This window comes from Piliocolobus tephrosceles, chromosome 4 (assembly GCF_002776525.5).
Source record: "Piliocolobus tephrosceles isolate RC106 chromosome 4, ASM277652v3, whole genome shotgun sequence".
Taxonomy (NCBI): Eukaryota; Metazoa; Chordata; class Mammalia; order Primates; family Cercopithecidae; genus Piliocolobus; species Piliocolobus tephrosceles.
This window is the reverse complement of record NC_045437.1, coordinates 29,048,407-29,071,692: the sequence shown is the minus strand read 5'-3', so window position 1 is coordinate 29,071,692 and position 23,286 is coordinate 29,048,407.

Sequence of the window (23,286 nt, the reverse complement as noted above, 5' to 3'; positions counted from 1 at the left end):
TTGAGTTGGTGGAAAAGACTCTGGAAGTCTGGCGCCTCTTTATCTGGCTGTGGATATGCACTGCTGATGGTCAGCTAGGCGGGCAGTTGAGAAAATCTAGATGTTGAAGGCGAGAGCTCAACAAGTTGGAAGCTGGTAGCATCTCTGGATTTCCCTGGAGTGTCATGAAATACATGATAAGACTAAACTTGGATTATACTTCATATGTCTCCTATCACATGCAAAATGATAAGCCAAGAGACTTATGGCAGCCAGTTGGGCATGCTGAATGACATATAAACTTGTCTTTTACACAAATCTTACCTAATAGGAAACACAGATACATGTTAGTCAAGTTGAAACTAAATATAAAAAAGGATATGAGAATTCTTAAAACTCACTTTGGATTCCACCTAGTTGGTGGTATGAAAGCTTATGGAATTAAGTTATGTCAAGACTCCAAATTTATCATTGATTTTCCTAAAATTTCTAGTTACATATTGTGTAATAAGTAAATGATTAAATCATGTACATTTCCTTTTCACTATGTATGTTTTCTTAACTTTCTTTTTAAATATTTGAGTCTTTTTCTGTGTAAAGATACTTGTCATTTTACAATGCTTTCAAATTGCCGTGATCTAATACTTTGAAATTTACCTATGTGATGGTTTTACTAATTCCTAATTCTGGAATTTTCAATAGGCTTATTGAAATTGAACATTTCAATCTCCTTCTTTAATTTTAGTGTTTATTTAATCTTATTTAAAATTTTATACAATATTTATCTTCTCTTACCTTCTTATTGACATTGTTTTAATTGGCTCTATTTCTCTATGCTATATATTAATGAATACAATTATACATCTGCTATATATGTCTATATTTTATATATTAATAATTTTATAGTTATATGTCATATGTTTGTACAATTACAGTAATATATATATATATTTGTGTATATATACACACCTCCTACATTTTAAATTGACTCTTCTGTATACCTTTGCATTATAATTATTTTGGTTTTACACCTTTGTAGTATTTTGTATATTTTGTATATGTTAATATTTAATAATCTTAAACATTAGTAAGTCCATTTCAGATTCAAAATCCAAGAAACTAGGAGTGTTTTTTCTTCCTAATTTGTTAGACTCATTGGCTATCAGTAACGAAGTTATTTTTCAAATTTTAAGTTTGAAATATTCTTCAGAAGAAGTTCTTTTTCTCTAATAGAAGACACTATTGTAAGCATATGCTCCACCTGATCACTAGGTGATGCCATTTCGGAATCAAGTCATATATTAGTAGCGTGTGGTTTGTGATTTGCTAATAGAGCTCAGAACCAGTCCCGAAGCTAAAATTAGGTTGGCCTGGGCCTTTATTGTAGATGTCTCTCTCAATACCAGCCCCAGGAAGTGCTCACTTTAGTTTTTTTTGTATCTTTCTTCACAGAGGATCCTTCCTACAGCCTCCTGTCTCAAGTCTTGTTGCCAGCTCAGACTTTCAAATCACATGAATTGCTCTCCTATGCTAGCATCCTGCAGAAATTGAAATCCCGCCTGTGTTCACTCCCAGGCCCAGACCTTTGCTGACCTATGTTAAGCTCATAGGTTTTCTGGACAACCTTTTCTAGACTATGATGATGTATATCTGTAAAAAACTATCTGGGTTCAGTTGCTGACATTTGACAGCTTTAAGCCTTGCCTTACTTCTTTGGATTTCCCTTCTGTGCCTCATCTAGACAAGATAATAAGAAAGCCTCTGTTGATGCCTCATTTGGTGCTAGCAGGAGTTTAAACATGCCTGAGCAGGAGGACATCACCCTGGCCCTACCCTCAAGCCATCGTTAGAATCTCAAGCTCCTTTCTTTTATCTGCTCTCTCAGTCCTTTTATTTATTTTGTTAACGTTTGAATTAGGTTCAGGGGTACAGGTGCAGGTTTTTGATATAGGTAAATTTCATATCATAGGGGCTTGGTATACAGGTTATTTCATCACACAGGTAATGAGCATAGTACCTGAGAAGTAGTTTTTCTATTGCCACTCTCCTCCCACCCTCCAAATTCAACCAGGCTCTAGTATCTCTTGTTCCCTTCTTTGTGTCCATATGTACTCAACGTTCCGCTCCCACTTTTAAGTGAGAACAAGTGGCCTTTGATTTTCAGTTCTTGTGTTAGTTTGCTTCAGGTAATGGGTTCTGGCTCCATCTTGCAAAGGACATAATCTTGTTATTATTTTATGGCTGAATACTATTCCATAGTGTGTGTGTGCGTGTGTGTGTGTGTGTGTATACCTAAATGTTCATCAATGGTAAGCTGGATATATATATATATATAAATATATATTATATATATCACATTTTGATTCCATGTCTCTGCTATTGTGAATGGTGACACAATGAATATACACGTATACATGTATGTGTGTCTTTATAGGAGAATGTTTTATATTCTCTACGTGTATGCCCAGTAATGGAATTGTTGGGTGAAATGGCAATTCTGTTTTAAGTTCTCTGGGAAACTCCCACACTAAATTTCACAATGGCTCAACTAAATTTACATTCCCATCCATAGTATATAACCATTCCCTTTTCTCCACAACCTTGTCTGCATCTGTTACTTTTCGACTTTTTAAAAATAGTCATTCTGACTGATGTTAGAGGGTATCTTATTGCGGTTTTGACTTTCATTTCTGTAATGATTAGTGATGTTGAGCATTTTTCTCAGATGCTTGTTGGCTGTGTGTATGTCGTCTTTTGAAAAGTGTCTGTTCATGTCATTTGGTCACTCTTTAATGGGGTTGTTTGTTTTTCGCTTGTTAATTTGTTTCAGTTTCCTATAGGTGTTGGATATTAGACCTTTTTCAGATGCATAATTTGCAAATATTTTCTCCAATTCTATAGGTTGTCTATTTGCTCTGTTGATAGTTTCTCTGCAGAAACGCTTTAGTTTAATTAGGTCTCATTTGTCATTTTTTTTATTGCAATTGCTTTTTGCAAATTTATCACAATTATTTGACAGACTATGTCCAGAATGGTATTTCCTAGGTTATCTTCTAGGATTTCATAATTTTAGATTTTACATTTATGTCTTTAATCCATCATGACTTGGTTTTTGAATATGGTGTAAGAAATAGCCCAGTTTCAATCTTGTGCATCTTGCTCGCTAGTAATCCCAGCATCATTTATTGAATAGGGAGTTATTTTTTGTATTCAAAAACATCTCTTGTTTTGTCAACTTGGTCAAAGATCAGATAGTTGTAGGTGTGTGGCTTTATTTCTGGGCTCTCTATTTCATTCCATTGGTCTATGTGTCTGTTTTTGCACTGGTACCATGAAGTTTTGGTTTCTGTAGCCTGGTAGTATGGTATGAAGTCAGGTAATGTGCAGCCTCCAGGGTTGTCATTTTAACTTAGGGTTGCCTTAGCTATTCAGTCTCTTTTTCAGTTCCATATGAATTTTAAAATGGGTTTTTCTAATTCTGAGAAAAATGTTATTGGTAGTCTCATAGTCACAGCATTGAATCTGTAAATTGCTTTGGACACTATGCCCATTTTAGCAGTATCAGTTCTTTCTATACATGAGCATGAAATATTTTTTCATTTGGTTGGTCAACTCTGATTTCTTTGAGCAGTGTTTTGTGATTATTGTTGTAGGGATGTTTCTCATACCTGGTAAGCTGTATTTCTAGGCATTTTATTCTTTGTGGCTACTGTGAGTGGGATTACATACTTGATTTGGCTCTCAGCTTGGATGTTGTTGGTGTATAGAAATGCTACCAATTTTATATTTTATATTCTGAAAGTTTGCTCAAGTTGTTTATAAAATCAAGGAGCTTTTGGACAGAGGCTATAAATTTTTCTTGGTACAAAATCATATTGTTTGCAAACAGAGATAGTTTGATTTCCTCTCTTCCTATATGGATTATATTGCTTGGCTTTGTGTCTCCAGCCAAATCTCATCTGGAATTGTAATCCCCACATGTCAGAGGAGTGTCCTCATGGAGGTGATTGGATCATGGGGGGCGAAATTCCTCCTTGCTTTTCTTGTGATAGTGAGTGAGTTATTATGAGATCTGATGTTTTTAAAGTGTGGTACCTCACTCCCACCCCTTTCTTACTGCCATGTAAGATGTGCCTTGATTCCCCTTTGCCTTCTGCCATGATTGTAAGTTTCCTGAGGCCTCCCCAGCCACGCAGAACTGTGAGCCAAGTAAACCTTGTTTGTTTATAAATTACACAGTCTCATGTAGTTCTTTATAACATTATGAAAACAAACTACACAATTGATGCCTCTTATTTATTTTTCTTGCCTAATTCCTCAGTCCAGCACTTTCAGAAAGATTTTGAATAGGAGAGGTGATAGAGGGAATTCTGGCCTTGTTCCAGTTTCCAAGGGAAATGCTTCCAGTTTTTGTCCATTCAGTGTGATGTTGGCTGTGGGTATGTAATGGATAGCTCCTATTATTTTGAACTAGGTTCTTTCAACAGTTTTTTGAGGGTTCTTAACATGAAGGGATGTTGAATTTTATCGAAAGCCTTTTCTGTGTCTATTGAGATGATCATGGGTTTGGTTTTTGTTCTGTTTATATGATGAATCACATTTATTGATTTGTATATACCGAACCAACCTTAAATCTCAGGGATAAAACCTACATGATTGTGGTGATTTAGCTTTTCAATGTGCTGCTAGATTTGAGATACTGGTATTTTGTGAGTATTTTTGCATTTTACTTATTAAGGATATTGACCTAAAGTTTTTTTTGTGTGTGTTTCTGAGAGATTTTGTATTACAATAATGTTGGCCCCATAAAATAAGTTACAAAAAGGTCCTTCTTCAATTTTTTGAAATAGTTTCAATAGAAATGGTACCAGCTCTCCTTTATACATCTAGATGAACTTCACTGTAAATCCATTTGTTTCTGAGCTTTTTCTAGTTGATAGGGGATTATTACTGATTAAATTCTGTAACTCGTTATTTGTCTGTTCAGGGATTCGTTTCTTCCTGTTTCAACATTGGGAGGTTGTACGTTTCCAGAAATTTATCATTGTCTTCTATGTTTCCTAGCTTGTGTGCATAAAAGGGCTCATAATAGTCACTGAAGGTTTTTGTATTTTTGTGGAGTCAGTGGAAAAGTCTCCTTTTTATTTCTGATTGTGTTTATTTGGATCTTCTCTCTTTTTTATTTTTAGTCTAAATAGTACTCTATCAATCTTTATTTATTCTTTCAAATAAGCAAATCTTGAACTCATTGTTTTGTATGGATTTTCACATCTCAATTTCCTTTAGTTCAGATCTGACTTTGGGTATTTCTTGTCTTCTTTAGCTTTGGGGTTAGTTTACTCTTTTATCTCTAGTTCCTCTAGGTGTGATGTTCTGTTGTTAATTTGAGGTTCTAACTTATTGATGTGGGTGTTTAGTTCTATAAATTTACCCCATAACAGTGCTTTATCTGTGTCCCAGAGATTCTGGTATGTTGTATCTTTGTTCTCAGTCTTTTCAAGGAATTTCTTGATTTCTGTGTTAATTTCCTTGCTTACCCAAAAGTTGTTTAGGAGCAAGTTGTTTAATTTCCATGTAATTCTATGGTTTTGAATGATTTTCTTAATATTTATTTTCATTTCACTGTGGTCTTTGTGGTTCATATGGTTTGTTTTTAATTTGCTAAGGATTGTTTTATGGCTGATTGTATGGTTGATTTTAGAATATGTGCCATGTGTATCTGAGGAGAATGTATATTTTGTTGTTTTTGGGGTTGAGGGGTCTGTAGACAGCAATTTGGTCAAATGTTGAGTTCAGGTCCCAAATATTATTGTTAGATTTCTGACTCAATAATCTGTCTAAATCTGTGACAGTGGGGTGTTGAAATCTCCCACTATTATTGTGTGGTTATCTAAGTCTCTTTATATCATAGGTCTCTAAGAACTGGCTTTATGAATTTGAGTGTTTCTGTGTGGGGTGCATATATGTGTTTAAGACAGTTTGGTCTTCCTGTTGAATTGAACCTTCTAACATTATGTAATGTCCCTCTTTGTGTTTTTTGATCTGTGTTGGTTTAAAATCTGTTTTGTCTGAAAGTAGAAAAACAACCCCTCTTGCTTTTTTTTTTTTCCATGTTCTGATTACTTGGTAGACTTTTTTCCATCCCTTTACTTTGAGCTTACTATGTCTTTGCAAGTAAGATAGGTCTCTTGAAGATAGTATACCAATGATTCTTGCTTCTTTATCCAACTTGCCATTCTGCAACTTTAAATTGAGGCATTCAGCTCATTTATACTCAAGGTTAATATTGATATGTGTGGATTAGATCCTGTCATCATGTTGTTAGCTGGTTATTATGCAGACTTGATTGTGTGGTTGGATTATAGTGTCAATGGTCTTTGTTCTTAAGTGTGTTTTTATGGTGGCAGGTAATGATCATTCCTTTCTATATTTAGCATTCCTTTCAGGACCTCTTGTATGGCAGGTCTGGTGGTAACAAACTCCCTTAGCATTTGCTTATCTGACAGGGATTTTATTTCTCCTTCACTTATGAAGCTTAGTTTGGCCAGATATAAAATTGTTGGCTGAAATTTCTTTTTGTTAAGACTTCTGAATATCAGCTCCTAATCTCTACTCTTAGTCTAATAGAGTTCCTTTTTGTAAGTGATATGCCCCTGTTTTCTACTTGCCTTTAACCTTTTTCTTTCATTTTAACAATGAATGATCTGATGACTGTGTGTCTTGGTGATGGTCATCTACTGTGATATCTTGCAGGGGTTCTCTACAGTTTCTAAGTTTGAATGTTGACCTCTCTAGTGATATTAGGGAAATTTTCATGGACAATACACTGAAATATGTTTTCCAAGTTACTTGCTTTCTCTCACCCTTTTTCAGGGACATCAGTGAGCATAGATTTGGCCTCTTTACAAAATTCCATATTTCTCAGAGGTTTTGTTCTTTCTTTTTAAGTCTTTTTACTTTATTTTTGTCTGACTGAGTTATTTCTGAGAACCAGTCTTCAAGCTTTGAGCTTCTTTCCTCAGCTTGGTCAATTTTGCTATTAATACGTTCAATTGTGTTCTGAAATTCTTGAAGTGAGTTTGTCCGTTCTATCATATAAGTTTGGTTCTTTCTTAAAATGACCATTTCATCTTTCATCTCCTGTATTGTTTTATTACATTGCTTAGTATCCTTTAATTGGGCGATGAATTTCTCCGAAGAATCTCAATGATCTTCATTCCTATCTATATTCTGAACTATATTTCTGTCATTTTAATCACTTCAGCCTGGTTAAGAATCATTGCTTGGGAACTAGTACAATCATTTGGAGGTAAGAAGACACTCTGGCTTTTTGAGTTGCCAGAATTATTGTGCTGATTCTTCCTCATCTGTATGGGCTTATGTTCCTTCAATTTTTGAAGTTCTTGTGTTGCCTTTAACTTCTTTGATGATGTTGGAGGTTTGATTGTGGTACAAGGTGGGTTCAGATGACTGTCTTTGTTTCTGAAAGATTTTATAGGGTCAAGGCTCAGCTCAGCACTCCTGGGCTATGTACTTTAACACTGAGGGGCTGGTATCAGCCTTTTCTGGTCTTGTTCCCTGGCCACTTGAGGTTAGGAATCTATTTCACTGAAGGGGCTGCATTGTTTCTGGACCACTGGCCACAGCAGTCCAGTGGGTAGGACAGGCCAAAGCCCTTACTGGGGCAGTGGCAGTGGGATCTGTGCTTGTTCATACATGCTTGCAGCAGTGGCAGTGCAACAGGGAGTACATGTCAGCTGGGGTGAAACACCAGTAGGAGCAGTGCTACAGCATTTCTTCAGGTGATCACACTGCTGCTGGTGGAGGTGGGAAACAGGGTGCTTGTGGGTGTGGGGCTGCCAGATTCCATGCATGCCTTTGCAGAGGCAGCAGTGTTGGCACACAGGGGGCTGGGTTGCCGGCCACATACATGCATTCACAGTGGAGGCACTGACTGCATAAGGATGAAGGTGGGGTTGCTGGCATCTGTACATGCATTCGTACTGGTAAAGTGTTGGGAGGATAAACAAGGGTGATTGCCTTCCAGCAAAGTGGTGCAAGTGAGACTGAAGTAAGGGGAGGGTGCAGATTAGCTGGTGCTTGTTATCTGGTGGTGCTCTGCTAGAGCTCTCCAAAGGTCTGCCAGAGAAGGAACTATGATGAAAGTCCCCAGAAAATGCCCCAGTTGGGCATGTGAGGCTGCACTGCAAGTAGGTATGGCTAGGCTGGGGCACCAAAGGAGACAAGTAGCCAGGGGGGTGATCAGATCAGACTGGCCCCGTCTCTCAAGCAAAACCACCCTGCTGTCTCCATGTCTGAAAGTCTTACCTGTGCTAAGGTCTCTTAGGAAAGCATGGTGAACCTTGGGTGATGAGCATCCCTGGCCATGCTCTACTGCAGATGTGCACATACCAAACCCTCTGGCCTCTTTTCAGGCTGGAGTTTCTCCCCCTGTGAAAAGGCAGCACTCAAGGCAGCTTTCCTTGCCAGCTTAAGTGTCTGTGGGGGTTTTGAGGTCTCCTACTGCCAGAATTTCAGAGCTTTGTGATGAGAGTGTTTCACTCCTCATCTGTTCAACTCACCCCTTCCCCAGTAGTTATTGGGGGATAGGAATGAGTCCTAGTGTGAGGTAGCCCTGTGCAAGGTTCTCAGCTTCCTCCCCATTCAGCCCAGCATCTGTGTCCTTCTTCCATCCACTCTCAATTCTTTCCATCCGAAGATCTACTCAGAGTATCCCATTCTTCCCAATGTCCCAGTCTTCCAGTGGCAGATGGTTCTCCTGACCGTCTCTAGTCGGCTATCTTGAATCCCGCACTTTTTGTTTCAATCCCTTAATTTACCTGCTTTACATCCACCTTTCTCTCCCCAGAAAGCTGCTTATGTGGATAATATACCTTTCACACCTGTGTGTTTGTGTGTGTTTTTGTGCATGCACATGTAAATGAATCATCAGTTTCAATATCCTAATCAAAATGGGGACAGTGATTCATCTAGTCCTATGGGTGGCCACAACATCTTCATTGTATCTTAGTTATTCTATTTAAATTTGTAAAATGTTTTTCTCAACTACTATATTTTTATATGGTGGGATGAATGAATGGGACATATTTCATAAAAACTCACTTGCCATTTGAATAAGACAATAGTTGTTCATAGTTACACATTTTATTTCTAATTGTTAGCCTTACTTTAGCTTGTTTCCTTTTCTTTTGTTTAAAATATGTATTTTTACTATTTTTGTTAGTACACTTTCTGAAGTCAGAAAAAAGGAAATAATTTTCACATGAATTTTTAGTGACTTGTGCCTGTGTATCTACAGATAATACATAGAATCATCAAATAGATTTTTGAATAACAGTTTACATTTTTATTAACGCAGCTTAATCTATACTTTCATTGATGAAAAATTTTATTTTTAATATTAGGTGTTTTTCTCTCAGATAATATATCATGTCTGTCCATTAATAAAGTCATTAATATCTAGGAGAATAATTTGTAGCCCTCCTTAAAGTGTTCTATATATCCTTTCAGAATCACAAAAGGTTCTTTTTATTTTCATATTGTTATTGGGAGGAATAAATTTAACTCAGGTGATTTAATTCAATGCTAGTATAAAAGTTACCTATGGTTTCATTATATTTGTATGGTTAGCCATTCTCTGAACTTCCTTATTAATCTCACATTTTCTCTATTGATTTATATAGATTTTCTAAGACAAAACATATTAACAACAAATACATCTAAATTCTCTATCGTTTCAGTGGTAGAAATTTGAGAAAATATTAATTATATTAATAATTTTTACTAATAACATTAATTTTTGCATCTTTCTGTATTTTATTTTAAATAGTTTTAAAATTTTACTACCCATGTCTTCTATTTCAGAAATAGTCCTTATAATATTAAAAAATGAAAATATTAATAGCATGTCTGTTTATTTAAATCACTTTTCTTATGTCAGAAATAGGTAATGTGTAATAACCATTTGCTAAATATGTCATTTTTGTATTAAGTATTGTTCTAATATTATACTATTTTCCCTGAAATAAATCATTCTCTCATTTCTAAAATTAAATATTTGTGATTGTGGATAAATATTCTTTTTCTCTGAGTGGATTAATTTTTCTCCTATTTTGTGAAAGCTTTCCTCATTGATATTAATTTTATCATTTGGCATATTTGCTTACTTTGTCAAATTTTTAAGTCATATTTTAAAAAGCTTTGTTTTCCACGTCTTTGAAATATTATGCAGTTCTGTCCTCATTTGTCGCTTCATGATTTATGAAAATACCCAATATGCATTCAAAGTCAATACTATTTTGAAAGTAGCTTTGGTAAATTTTCCAAATGCTTGGCAGGTACTCTCTTTTTAAAATGAATTTAAAGGTTCTCATTTATAAAATATGCTATATCTAGCTTTGTATTAGAAAATAACGATAATAGGAAGAAAAGAAATACTGAAATATAATCTTATAAATTATATAATATTTAGATAATTCTATATGCAATATAATTCTTGATATGCCTGTTATTCCAGATATTTATGTTGGAAATATATTTTTCTAGTGTGTTGCTATTTCACCTTCATATACATTTGTTTTTAAAAGCTAACATCTGCACATTAATTTAAACTTACAGAAAATCTGAAACTATTTCAAATGCTTCACCCAAATTCACAAATTGTTCACATTTTGCCATATTTGTTTTTCCATCTCTATCTATCTATCCATCTTTATCAATCTATTTATCTAACATCTATTTAGCTATCTATATCTGTCTGTTGGCATCTATTTGATTATCTCTGAATTCAGATTCATTTGTGAGTAAATTATGACACTGTGGCTCTTTTAAAATTTCATTTGACTTTCATAAGTATATACATAAATATATATGGTAATAGCACTGTTATATAATTACCTGGGTTAGTTTCCTCTTTGGTATAATTATCCTATTCAAAATAAATACAGTGAGACTTTTTAAAATGGATTCTGCATCCTCAATTCTATTTAACTTATCACTGAGACAATACTTTTTTTTAATTTTTTAATTTTTATTTAACTTCTATTTTCGTTTCGGGGTACATGTGTAGGTTTGTTATACAGGTGAACTCATGTCATGAGCATTTGTTTTATAGATCATTTCATCACCAATATATTAAGTCTAGTACTCATTAGTTATTTTTCCTGATCATCTTCCTCCTCCCATTCTCCACTTTCTGGTAGGTGATGGTATCTGTTGTTTTCCTTTAAGTTTCCATGTGTTCTCATTACTTACCTTCCACCTTTAAGTGAGAACATGCAGTATATGCATTTCTGTTCCTGCTTTAGTTTGCTAAGGATAATGGCCTCTAGCTCCATCCATGTTCCTGCAAATGACATAATTTTATTCTTTGTATGGCTGCATAGTATTTCATGATGTAAATGTACTAAATTTTCTTTATTCAGTAAATCATTGATGGGCACTTATGTTGATTCTGTGTCTTGGCTATTGTGAATAACTAGAATGAAAATATACTTTTGTGTGTTTTTATGACAGAATGATTTACATTTTGGGGGGTATACACCCCTTAATGGAATTGCTGCGTTGAATAGTAGTTTTGTTTTTCACCTTTGAGGAACTACCACACTATTTTCCACAATTTGAACCAATTTACATTCCCACCAAACATACATAAGCATTCCTTTTTCTCTGCAGCCTCGCCAGCACCTGATATTTTTTGACTTTGTAATGATACCCATTCTGACTGGTGTGAGATGGTATCTCATTGTGGTTAAGATTTGAATTTAATGTTCAGAGATATTGAGCTTTTTTTTTTTTCGTATAATTGTTGGCCATATATATATCTTTTGAAAAGTGTCTGCTCATGTTTTTGTCCACTTTTTTTTTTTTTTTGAGACGGAGTCTCGCTCTGTTGCCCAGGCTGGAGTGCAATGGCCGGATCTCAGCTCACTGCAAGCTCTGCCTCCCGGGTTTACGCCATTCTCCTGCCTCAGCCTCCCAAGTAGCTGGGATTACAGGCGCCCGCCACCTCGCCCGGCTAGTTTTTTTTGTATTTTTTTAGTAGAGACGGGGTTTCACTGTGTTAGCCAGGATGGTCTCGATCTCCTGACCTCGTGATCCGCCCGTCTTGGCCTCCCAAAGTGCTGGAATTACAGGCTTGAGCTACCGCGCCCGGCCTTTGCCCACTTTTTAATGGGGTTGTTTGTGGGCTTTTTGTAAATTTGTTTAGTTTCCTTATAGATGCTGGATATTAGATCTTTGTCAGATGTATCATTTACAAAAATGTTCTCACATTCTGTAGGTTGTCTGTTTAATCTGTTGATAGTTTCTTTTAATCGAAAGTCTTTAGTTTAATTAAATCCCATGTATCAATTTTTGATTTTGTTGCAATTGCTTTTGAAATTTTCGTCATGAAGTCTTTGCCAGTTCCCCTGTTCAGAATGGTATTGCCTAGGTTGTCTTCAGGGTTTTTATAGTTTTGGGTTTTACATTTAAGTCTTTAATCCATCTTGAGTTGATTTTTGTATATGACATAAGGGAGGCATCCAGTTTCAGTTTTCTGCATAGGTCTAGCTAGTTATCCCAGCACCACTTATTAAATAAGGAGTCCTTTCCCAATTGTTTTTGTCAAATTTATTGAAGAACAAATAAGGCTCAGCCTAATTTCTGAGCTCTGTACTCTGTTCCACTGGTCTACGTGTCTGATTTTGTACCAAAGTCAAGTTGTTTTGGTTACTATAGCCCTGTAGCATATTTTGAAGTCAAGTAGTGTGATGCCTCCAATTTTGTTCTTTTTGCTTAGGATTCCCTGCGCTATTTGGGCTCTTTTTTGGTTCCATAAGAACTTTAAAATAGCTTTTTTGTTTTTCTAGTTTTTTGAAGAATGTCATTGGTAGCTTGATAGGAATAGCACTGAACCTGTAAATTACTCTGGATATTATGGCCATTTTAACTATATTGATTCTTCCCATCCATGAGCATGGAATGTTTTTCCATTCATTTGTATCATCTCTGATTTCTTTGAGCAGTGTTTGGTAATTCTCACCTTAGAGATTTTTCACCTTCTTGCTAAGTTGTATTTCTACGTATTTTATTATTTTTATGACAACTGTGAAGGGGATTGTGTTCCGGGTTTGGCTCCTGGCTTGGCTATTGCTGGTGTATAGGACTGCTAGGGATATTTTACACTGATTTTGTATCCTGCCACTTTGCTGAAGTTGCTTATCAGCTCAAACAGCTTTTGACCAGAGACTATGGGGTCTTCTACATATGAAATCATATCCTCTGCAAACAGGGATAGTTTGATTTTCTCTCTCTGTATTTGGACATGTTTTATTTTTCCTGACTGATGGCTTTGGTCAGGCCTTCCCACACTATGTTGAAAAGGAATAGTGAGAGAAAGCATCTTTGTCTTGTGCTGGTTTTCAAGAGGAATTCTTTCAGCTTTTGCCCATTCAGTATGATGTAGGCTATAGATATGTAATAGATGGCTTTTACTATTTTGAGTTAAGTTCTTTCAATGTCTAGTTCGCTGAGAGTTTTTAACATGAAGGGACATTAAATGTTATTAAAAGCCTTCTCTGCATCTATTGAGATGATCACGTGGTTTTTGTCTTTTGTTCTGTTAGTGTGATGTATCGCATTTATTGATTTGCATTCTAGGAATAAAGCCTACCTGATCATGGTGAATTAGCTTTTTGATGTGCTCCTGGGTTTGGTTTGCCAGTATTTTGTTGGATATTTTTGCATCAATGTCATCAAGCATATGGGCTGAAATTTTCCTTTTCTTTCTTTTACTATTCCATTGTTTCATGTGTCCGTTTTAATACCAGTACCATGGTGTTTTGGTTACTGTAGCTCTATAGTATAGTTTAAAGTCAGGTGGTATGATGCCTCTAGCTTTGTTCTTTTTATTTAGGATTGACTTGGCTATTCAGGCTCTCTTTTGGTTCCATATTAATTTTTAAATAATTTTCCTAGTTTTGTGAATAATTTTCACAAAACTACAAACCATTGTAGTTTAATGAAATAACAATGAATTAATAAGTTGCTTCAGGCAGTATGACTATTTTAATGATATTGATGACAACACTGAATATTTCCTTAATTGCTAGTTTTAGGGTATGTCTTTAATTTGATAGTCTAAATCTTGTAATTTTGCTCTTCTCAAGCTGTTCTTGACACTAGACACTCTGCATTTTCATATGATTTTTAGAACCAACATTTAAAAATAAATTCTACAAAAAACTACTGTGGTTGCTTGGACTCACTTTGGATTTCTAAACAAATGTCAGAATTGATGTCTTAATATTTTAGATTGAATTACATATTTTAGATAAAATCGATATCTTAATATTTTAAGTTCTTCCAATGCATGAACTACATATGCTTTTCCATGTACCTAAGTCTTCCTTAACTTTACTCAACAGTGTTTTGTAGTTTTAGGTTATTGTTTTTGCATAGCTTTTACTAGATATATACCTAGGCCTATACAATGTTTAACAATATCAGTGTTAGACATCAATAACAGTGGTTTACATCTACTCATTTAAAATATGTGGGCCATTCTTTAAAATCATCTGAAATGTTAGCTGTTTTTTTACAACCTGGATGAATCAGAGCACACAATCAAAGCTTTGCTGAGATTTGAAAATAAGATGGAAATTTTCTCTCTGTCTCTGTCTCTGTCTGTGTGTGTGTGTGCGTGTGTGTGTGTGTGTATATATATATATATATATAATTTACAGTGAAGCTATAAAATTATTGATATATTGATCCTTTGAGCTTTTTTAAATTTTTTGATAGTTCCCATAGGTACGTTATTCTTTGTATATAATCTTGTTATTTAAGAATAATGACCATGACAGCTGGGAGCGGTGGCTCATACCTGTAATAATAGTACTTAGGGTTGACAATGAGGGTGGATTCCTTGACCTCAGGTATTCAAAACCAGCCTGGATAACATGGCAAAACCCCATCTCTACAAAAATACCAATATTAGCCTGTCATGGTGGCACGTGCCTGTAGTCTCAGCTACTCGGGAGGCTGAGGTGGAAGGATCTCTTGAGCCTGGGGGTTGAGGCTGCAGTGAGCTGAGATCATGCCACTGTACTCCAACCTCTGTGACAGAATGAGACCCTGTCTCAAAAATAATAATAATAATGACAGTGTTAACTTTTTAACATTGTATTTTATTCCTTTAAGTTTTGCTTTATTACATAAGTGACGTTTAATACAATATACGGAAAACGTGAGAAAAATATTCTTTTCTCTTTTCATACTCAGTTGCAAATGGATTTATCTCTTTTAAGTTGAATATTAGTTGCGTATTTTGATTTATTTACAGACTGAAAAGTTCCTCATGCTCTCAATTTTTAAGATTTCACTTAACCATTTTCTGTGCTTACTTTTTTCAAGTATTTTAATATATTTATTTAGCAAAATATTTTATTGATTTTCTTCTTTACTGTTAATGTACTAAAATATTTTTAATAGTTTTAAATGTTAAACTAATTTGAGTTGTTGGAATGTAAATTTCCTACAACATCGTGATGTAATATTGCTTTATGTATTTCTAGATTGTGTTAATCACACTTTGAGTTATTACATCGAGTTTAATTGAAGACATTGCCTTTACATTTATTTGCTTTTTTCTACCAGGTTATGGTATCATGTTCATTCTGAAGTTGTAATATGTGGGCTTAATTATTTTGTCAATGTATAAAAATAATTGCTTTCTATATTTCCTCATTTGTGCTTTGGTAAGTGTGTTTCTCTTTCCCAAATATTTTTTATATTTCATCTAAGTTCTCAAATTTATTCCTACAAAGTTTTATATGTTATCATCTTAAAATATTTAGAACTGAAAGATCTTCAGTGCAATATGTGTTGCTTGTTTTGATTTATTTTCTTGATCTGATTTTCACTGTTAATTTTCTTAAAATTTATATGCCAACTTTAGACTTAATCAAATTTTCTTCTTGACTGTATCCTTAATGTTTTATTTTTGCTTTTGTATTATTATGTCTTTCCTATTAGGCTTAACTCTCTTCCACAATCAATGTAGAGATTACTGATTCTTTTAATATTTTCTTTAAAGCTAAACTTGTAACTTATGAAGCACTACTTTAGCTGCCAGCTCCCCAAATTTGATGATCTTTGTTTTCATTATTTTCACTCCAAAATATATTAATTCCCATGCATTTAAAAAAAGTTTCTTAATTTTCACACATTTGTAAACTTATAAGTTATCTTATATCTTTACTTTCTAGTCTAATTTTATCATGGTCAAAGAGTATACGATGTATGACTTAAAATCCTGGGCATTTAGTAAAACGTGTTCTATGGTGCTTCATATAAACTATTTTGTGCGTGTTTTGGAAAATATTCCACATGTTCTTGAAAAGGTTGTACATTCTGTGAATGTCAAATATAGTGGTATAAGCTTTCTAAGCAATTAGCAAGGTGATTTTAGGTTTCTGTAAACGAGTATTGCCATCTCTAACTGGCATTATGCCCCCTGATTTCTTTAGATTGCAGATGATTAGCCAACATTTCAGGTGATATTAAACAGTGAATCACAAATTTGATATTTCAGCAGAAGGATCACTGAATTATTAGTAAATATTACAACCTAATTCTTCAATGTTATCACAAAAAAATTGTAATAATATTGTTCTTTGTAACTAAATGTGTGAGTCAACTGTTTAAAGACAAATCCATGCAACTTAATTTACATGGGTACACAAAAATGAGCTTGACAGTAAATGGATTCCTAGGAAATTTGCTAAATGCCAAGGAACATATCATCCCTCTTAGATTGTTTGACATGTCTGTGGAACAGGTTTTACAACTACGTGTGTCATACTGGTGCTTCAAAGGTGTCTCAAAATATATAGCATCCCAATTTGATTATGGAAAAATCTGAGAGTAAATTAAATAGTAAGTGTGGAAGACAAATGTTATCTTTATTAGAGAATAAGTTGAAGGATTTGACTTAGCCTGAGAACCAAAGGACCCTACCAAATCAACATCAGCATTAGGCAAAGCTAGCCACAGTGTAACAAACAGTTCTGGACAGGAGACAGTTCAGTGTAGAGAAGTGCTGACAGGTGCTACCTTTCAGCAGCTCACTGCTAGGCAGAAGTATCCCAGATCAATCATGTTGTATTGCTTCATTATTGCTCCAATGATGCTTATAACAAACCATCCCCAAAATCAGTAGTTTAAAACAACAAGCATTTATTTTTCTCTTTCACAGGTCTGTGTATCTATCAGTGGCGTGGCCCCACTTCAGGCTATGAACCAACTGGGTTTTCAGGCTGCTGTGGGCTGAGGCCTGTCCCTATGTCTCTGTGTTCCCTCTGGCTCAGCACCTAGCTGAACATGTCTTTCTCATGGCCATCTCTGAACGACAAATAGCTGACTGGAAACAAAGAATGCCACATCATGACTGTGCTCAAAATTGGCCTGTTGATAATTCTTCCCATGCTCTTTTTTCCAAAGCAGGTCATGTGAGTACACAGGAATCAGTGAGATTGGAAAGTATATAAAACAAAGTGTGGGGTCATTTAAAATGCATTCATCAAAGAATGTGAATACATAATTCCGACACAGGGAGTGAGTGGACAACCAAGACTAATAATCTAATCCTCACACGTTTACTTCTTCTGTCTAAATTTAGCAATTAGACAAGACAATCTATTTCCTCAGTGATGGAGTGAAAACAGAAAAGTTGGAAAGATGCTCGGAGTTACAAATGTATCTCCCTTCACAGTGCAAAAATATCACTAATAGGGCAGAATATTTTTCATTTACAAACTAGTAACATGTTATCAGTGTACTGAGTAAAATAATAAGAAATTAGCATAAAAATAAATTTGATTTAAATAGGATATTCCTAAAGAATCCTGAAGGATTACTTTGTCTTAACTAAAAACGAGGAAACATAATTATTTTAGTAGTTGAAAATCACGCATGTTGCAATTTGACAATGCAATGTCAAAGATTTCATTTTTTGACAGCCTAAAGCAATTTACAAAAAAGGAAACAAGTATGCCTTAGACCACTGTAACTCTATTTTGAACTTATTATCTCGTAGGGACATTTGCTCCAAAATCAGGACTAAGACCTTTTATGAGATTCCAACTTTTGGCAAGAAAATGCAATTCCAAATTTTATCATGTTTGAGTGAATTGATTGTCTCATTTTTGGACACAACTAGTTTTACTATATAATGCAGGAAAACATATTGAACAAAATAGTGGAATGTATATTGTTAGTTTATCAGCACAAACAGTTATTCGGAGATGGTAATTTTAAAAAGTTAAATAAGGTTAAAAAAAGAAAAAGATAAATATAGAAACAGATTACCTTCAGTTTTTCTCTATGTACTTTTGGAGCACATTTTAAAATAGCACCCGCAGAACAAACAGCTCCCTCCTAATTTAGAATCTTTGTTCAGTTATCTGCTTTAAAATTTTTCAAAGTTATTCTGCTTTCAAAAACTCATATAAAACTAATCTACTTCCTGCAAAATCAGTCACAAATATTTTTAATAAGGTCAGCAAAAATAGGTGATTGTGATTGATGAAATCTAAACTTTGCCTATAGCAACAGAAACTTTTAATGTATTTTTTTTGCTGAAACTTTAAAAATAATATAGACTACTTTTGTTTAACAAACTTCACATCAATCTAATATTTTGATGTTTTAAAGTTAGTAATTTTATCAACAACAAAATATTTTCATTTAATATATTAACATTGGTTTTACTTGTCATAAAATATTAAGAGCAGCTATAATAAGGAATTCATTACTGTTCTGTTTAAGTATTATATATGTATTTCTGAGTTATACATGTATATACATATCATTAATTGTATAAGATTCTTATATTTTGTGTATGTAATAAATTAACACTAAGTAGATATATCCATAATGCTAATAGATAAAATACAGTGTAAAAAGGAAAAATGTTTGATTAATCCACAAGAGGAAGGGAAAAAGGAAAATGTATTTTACTTAGCAATAATTTTTCTAAGAATAGTGAATGATTTTTACACTTAATGACGTGGATGAATCTTATGATATACACTAAGTCTTAGAAGCAAGACAAAAAGAAGCCTTCTTTATTAAAGTTTTTTTTTTTTTTATAGTGTTTCCTAAGGAAACAAAATTTATTAGTCTGTTCTCACGCTACTGGTAAAGACATACCTGAGACTGGGTAATTTGTAAAGGAAAGAAGTTTAACTGACTCACAGTTTCACACGGCTGGGGAGGCCCCATGGTCAAGACTGAAGGTGAATGAAGAGCAAAGTCACATCTTACATGGTGGCAGGCAAGAGAACTTGTGCAGGGAAACTCCCATTTATAAAACCATCAGATCTTGTTAAACTTACTCACTACCACGACGACAGTACTGGGGGAAACAGCCCCCATGATACAATTATTTCCACCTTGCCCTGGCCTTGACATGTGGAGATTATTACAGTTCAAGGTGAGTTTTCGGTGGGGACACAGTCAAACCATATCACACACACAAAAAATAAATTAAAATAGAAATTTAGTTGCCTCCAGGTGAAGAAATTGAGAGAAGACAAACAAGGGACCTTTCTGGAATAAGAAAAATATTTGCACATTGAATAAATGTAGGTTACATGGATGTATTCATTTATCTGAATCTATCAGATTTTACATTTATGACTTATTGAATTTATTTCTATAAAATTTGACCTAAAATTACAAATAATTATACAAATAAACTTGATACATATGCTTTCTGTAGTGATATGAGTTAGCATTTCAAAAACGATTTCTGTAAATTCTAGGTTTGAGAAATGTGTAATTTTACTGTGTCTCTTCTCTCACAGTTGAAAATAAGAGATTACAAAGGTGGTGAGAGAATAGGCTAGAATAACCAGTGTAGATCTGAAGTAGAATTGTAGGTATTAGTATGAATTTGTCACTATAAATACAAATTGATATGTAAATATATAGGTATAATTTTATATATTTGTATACCTATGGATATGTATCTAAATATCCATATATTTATGTGTATATGTGTGTGTACTTTTTTCTAGTTCTACTCTCTGAGAATTCATAGAAGCAATGACATCAGTAGCAATGAGCATACCTAAAATTTAATGTTTTGCATTTTTAAAAAGTTCTTTTTTAGGTAGTTTTTAATTAACAGTAAAATTTTACAGAGAGTAGAGACAGTTCCAAATACATGTGCTCATTCTCCTCAACCAAATTTTTCCTGTTATTAATATTGTCTATTAAGTTGAAACCTTTTTGTGTTGATTCATCAATATTGATACATTATTAACTAAAATCCACAGTTTATATTATGATTCATTTTTAGTTCCATGAATTTTTACTAGTGTATAATGACATAGATAGTCCATTACAATATCATACCAATACTTTCACTGTCCCATTCCACCTTGTCCTCTCTCTTTACCCCATCCCTCAGCCTTAATTCCTGGGAATCAGTGATCTTTCTACTGTCTTCAATAGCAACACTACTGTTGCTTTTTCCAGTGTCATAATATTGGTATCATACAATATGTAGCATTTTAAGTTTGACTTCCTTCACATAGAAATGTATATTTAAGTTTCTTTATGTTTTTTCAAGATTTGAAAATTCATGTATTTTTATTGCTGAGTAGACTACCACTGTATGAATACACCATGGTTGGATTATCCATATACCCAATGAAGGACATGGTTGCTTCTAAGTTTTGACAACCATCACTAAAGATGCTATAAACATTCTTGTGCAGGTTTTTGTGTGGATATAGTTTTCAGTTTATTTGGCTAAATACCTAGGACTGTAATTGCTGGATTGTAGGACAAGATAATGCTTAGTTTCGAAAGAAACTCCCACACTGTCTTTCAAAGTTGTTTTATCATTTTACATTCCTACTAGCAATGAATGAGAGTTACTGTTTCTCCACATCTCCACCAGTATTTAGTTTTGTTGGTGTTTTGGATTTTAGGAATTTTAACAGGTGAGTAGTGATATCTCATTGCTGTTTTAATTTGCAATTACTTAATGATATATGATACTGAGAATCTTCCATATGCTTATTTGCCACTTATATGACTTCTTTTGTGAAGTTCTAATGACACTAAAACATAAAGTTGTTTTAATATTTATTTTTGGATTTCTCTCTAAACTAGTCCTAGAGGGAATTTTGCTTGGTTTCTGTTTTTCTTTCTTTTTTTTCCCCTACTTTGTGTCATACTCTATGGAGCATAGGGATACTCATTGGGCCAATGCAGACCCACACAGGTGCCTAGTGACATCACTGTGACTTGGCACTCAGGTGGCCAACCAACTCTTGGGGTCCCTCCAGCCAGCTGAGACCAATGCGTCATGTCCCAGAAAAGAACTGGGAAGTCCCACATCCCTTTTCACAGTCCTCCATCCTCATCCATGTCAGAAGAGCAATCTCTACAAATTTTAAACTTTGAGCAGGCATGTGCTATGTTCATGGATTTAGAGTAAGAAGTGTTTGAATCCTATGAACTCACAGTGGCATTGCTATACTGGAGGTCAGAGAATCAGCATTATTCCCTGCACTCCCGTGGACACCCCATTGGAAGAACATGGCATTGCTGGCTGGGCAAGGGCATTGGGGGTAGACCCAGAGGCCCAGAGGGAGGGGCATGGGCAACTGTCTTTGAGAACATATCCAGGAAAGAGGCAGAATGGCCTGAGCCAAGCCTCCATTACGCTTTTTGACTTCACTTACAAAACACAAATTCAAAAATAAAATTGTTGGGAATTTCAAAAGGGTGGCAATAGAAACCTCAAGCATGGGGTGCTTCTGAGTACAGAATACCCAACGTGAAAAATTGCACTGGACGCATGCCAGTGATCCCATCTACGACCTACGAGGTCATTAACTGTAGAGGTGAGAATCATAGAGAAATTTGTGTTTTAACCATCTTTCCAGGTTTGTTTGTTTGTTTGTTTCATCTTTAAATTTGAGGACCAATCCATTCAAATTAATCTTTATGAAATACTGATATTTTAAAGATAACAGTGTGTTTTTGAAGCATTTGACTTGGAAAACTGAGAAAATATAATGAACAAAGCCTTCATTCTTTGAGAAAAGATCAGGCCACTGGCTGAGAACAAGAAAGAGTAAGGATAGGGGACACCAGTGTCATGAGATGGAATCACAACGAGACATAAATAAAAGGAAAGAGGGAAAATGCAGTGAAGTGAAAAAAGATGCAGAGTGTAACTTACTTATTCTGGATTCTCCAGTAATGTCCTAGGATTTAAGAGCACAAATGATGAAAGCAGACAGAATGGGCAATACAGATCAGTTATGCTTTAAAGTGGCAGTGGTGGCTTCTCAATGGGGCTTCTGATTCAACCGGGAAAACATTTTATGGTTGCTAAAGGATTCATTAGCAGCAGTTTCACAGTCACATAACAACTGGGCTTTATTTAGGGTAAGTATATGCAAAGGTTTCTTTTGGAAAAAGTAAAATATGAAAGAAAGGCAGAATGTTCCAAATCAAACAAGACACAACGTAGTTGCTATATCACAAAGAAGAATAAAGGACTGGGTTTGAAAAGTCTGTGTATAGGAACAGGGTATCTTAAAGTTTATCGTTTATTCAATGTTGAAATCCCTTCTGTAATAACTTGACAGATGATAACAGAGAGATTAATAGTTTGCAAGAGAGCCTGTTCCATTGCTGTGTAGCTGCAATTGTGAGAGATTTAATCGATATATTGAGATTAGATTACTTGTCTTCCTGATGTTTTGCTTATTTTATTGTCTTGTAAAAGTACATGAAATAATTATCATATTTTGTTTATGACACTGTCAAATGTTGAATTACAACCATTACGTCTCATGCTATGTCTTTTCTTCTCAGGCTAAACATCATCAATTCCTACAATAATTTAACTTATATGTATTCTGATTTCATTAAGCAGTTTATTATTTGATCTTATTTAAATAGATGGGTACCTGTGGGGAAATACATTATTGATTGACACTAATATCTGATACTTATTTCCTCACACTGAAATATCCCATTAGAATTCAGAAAGAAACCAAGCTTCAAAAAATGTATTAGTCCAAGCTGAGATGTTTACATCAAAAATATTGAACAAATTAATAATGAAAAACTTTAATCTTAACAAAAACTGAGAAAGCAAACAATTAGAATGATAAAAACCAGACATTATTATATTTCTTTTGGATAAGACCATAAAGGTCATAATATTATTTTGCTTTATAAAGCATAGCTAAATTTTTTTCATATTGTATG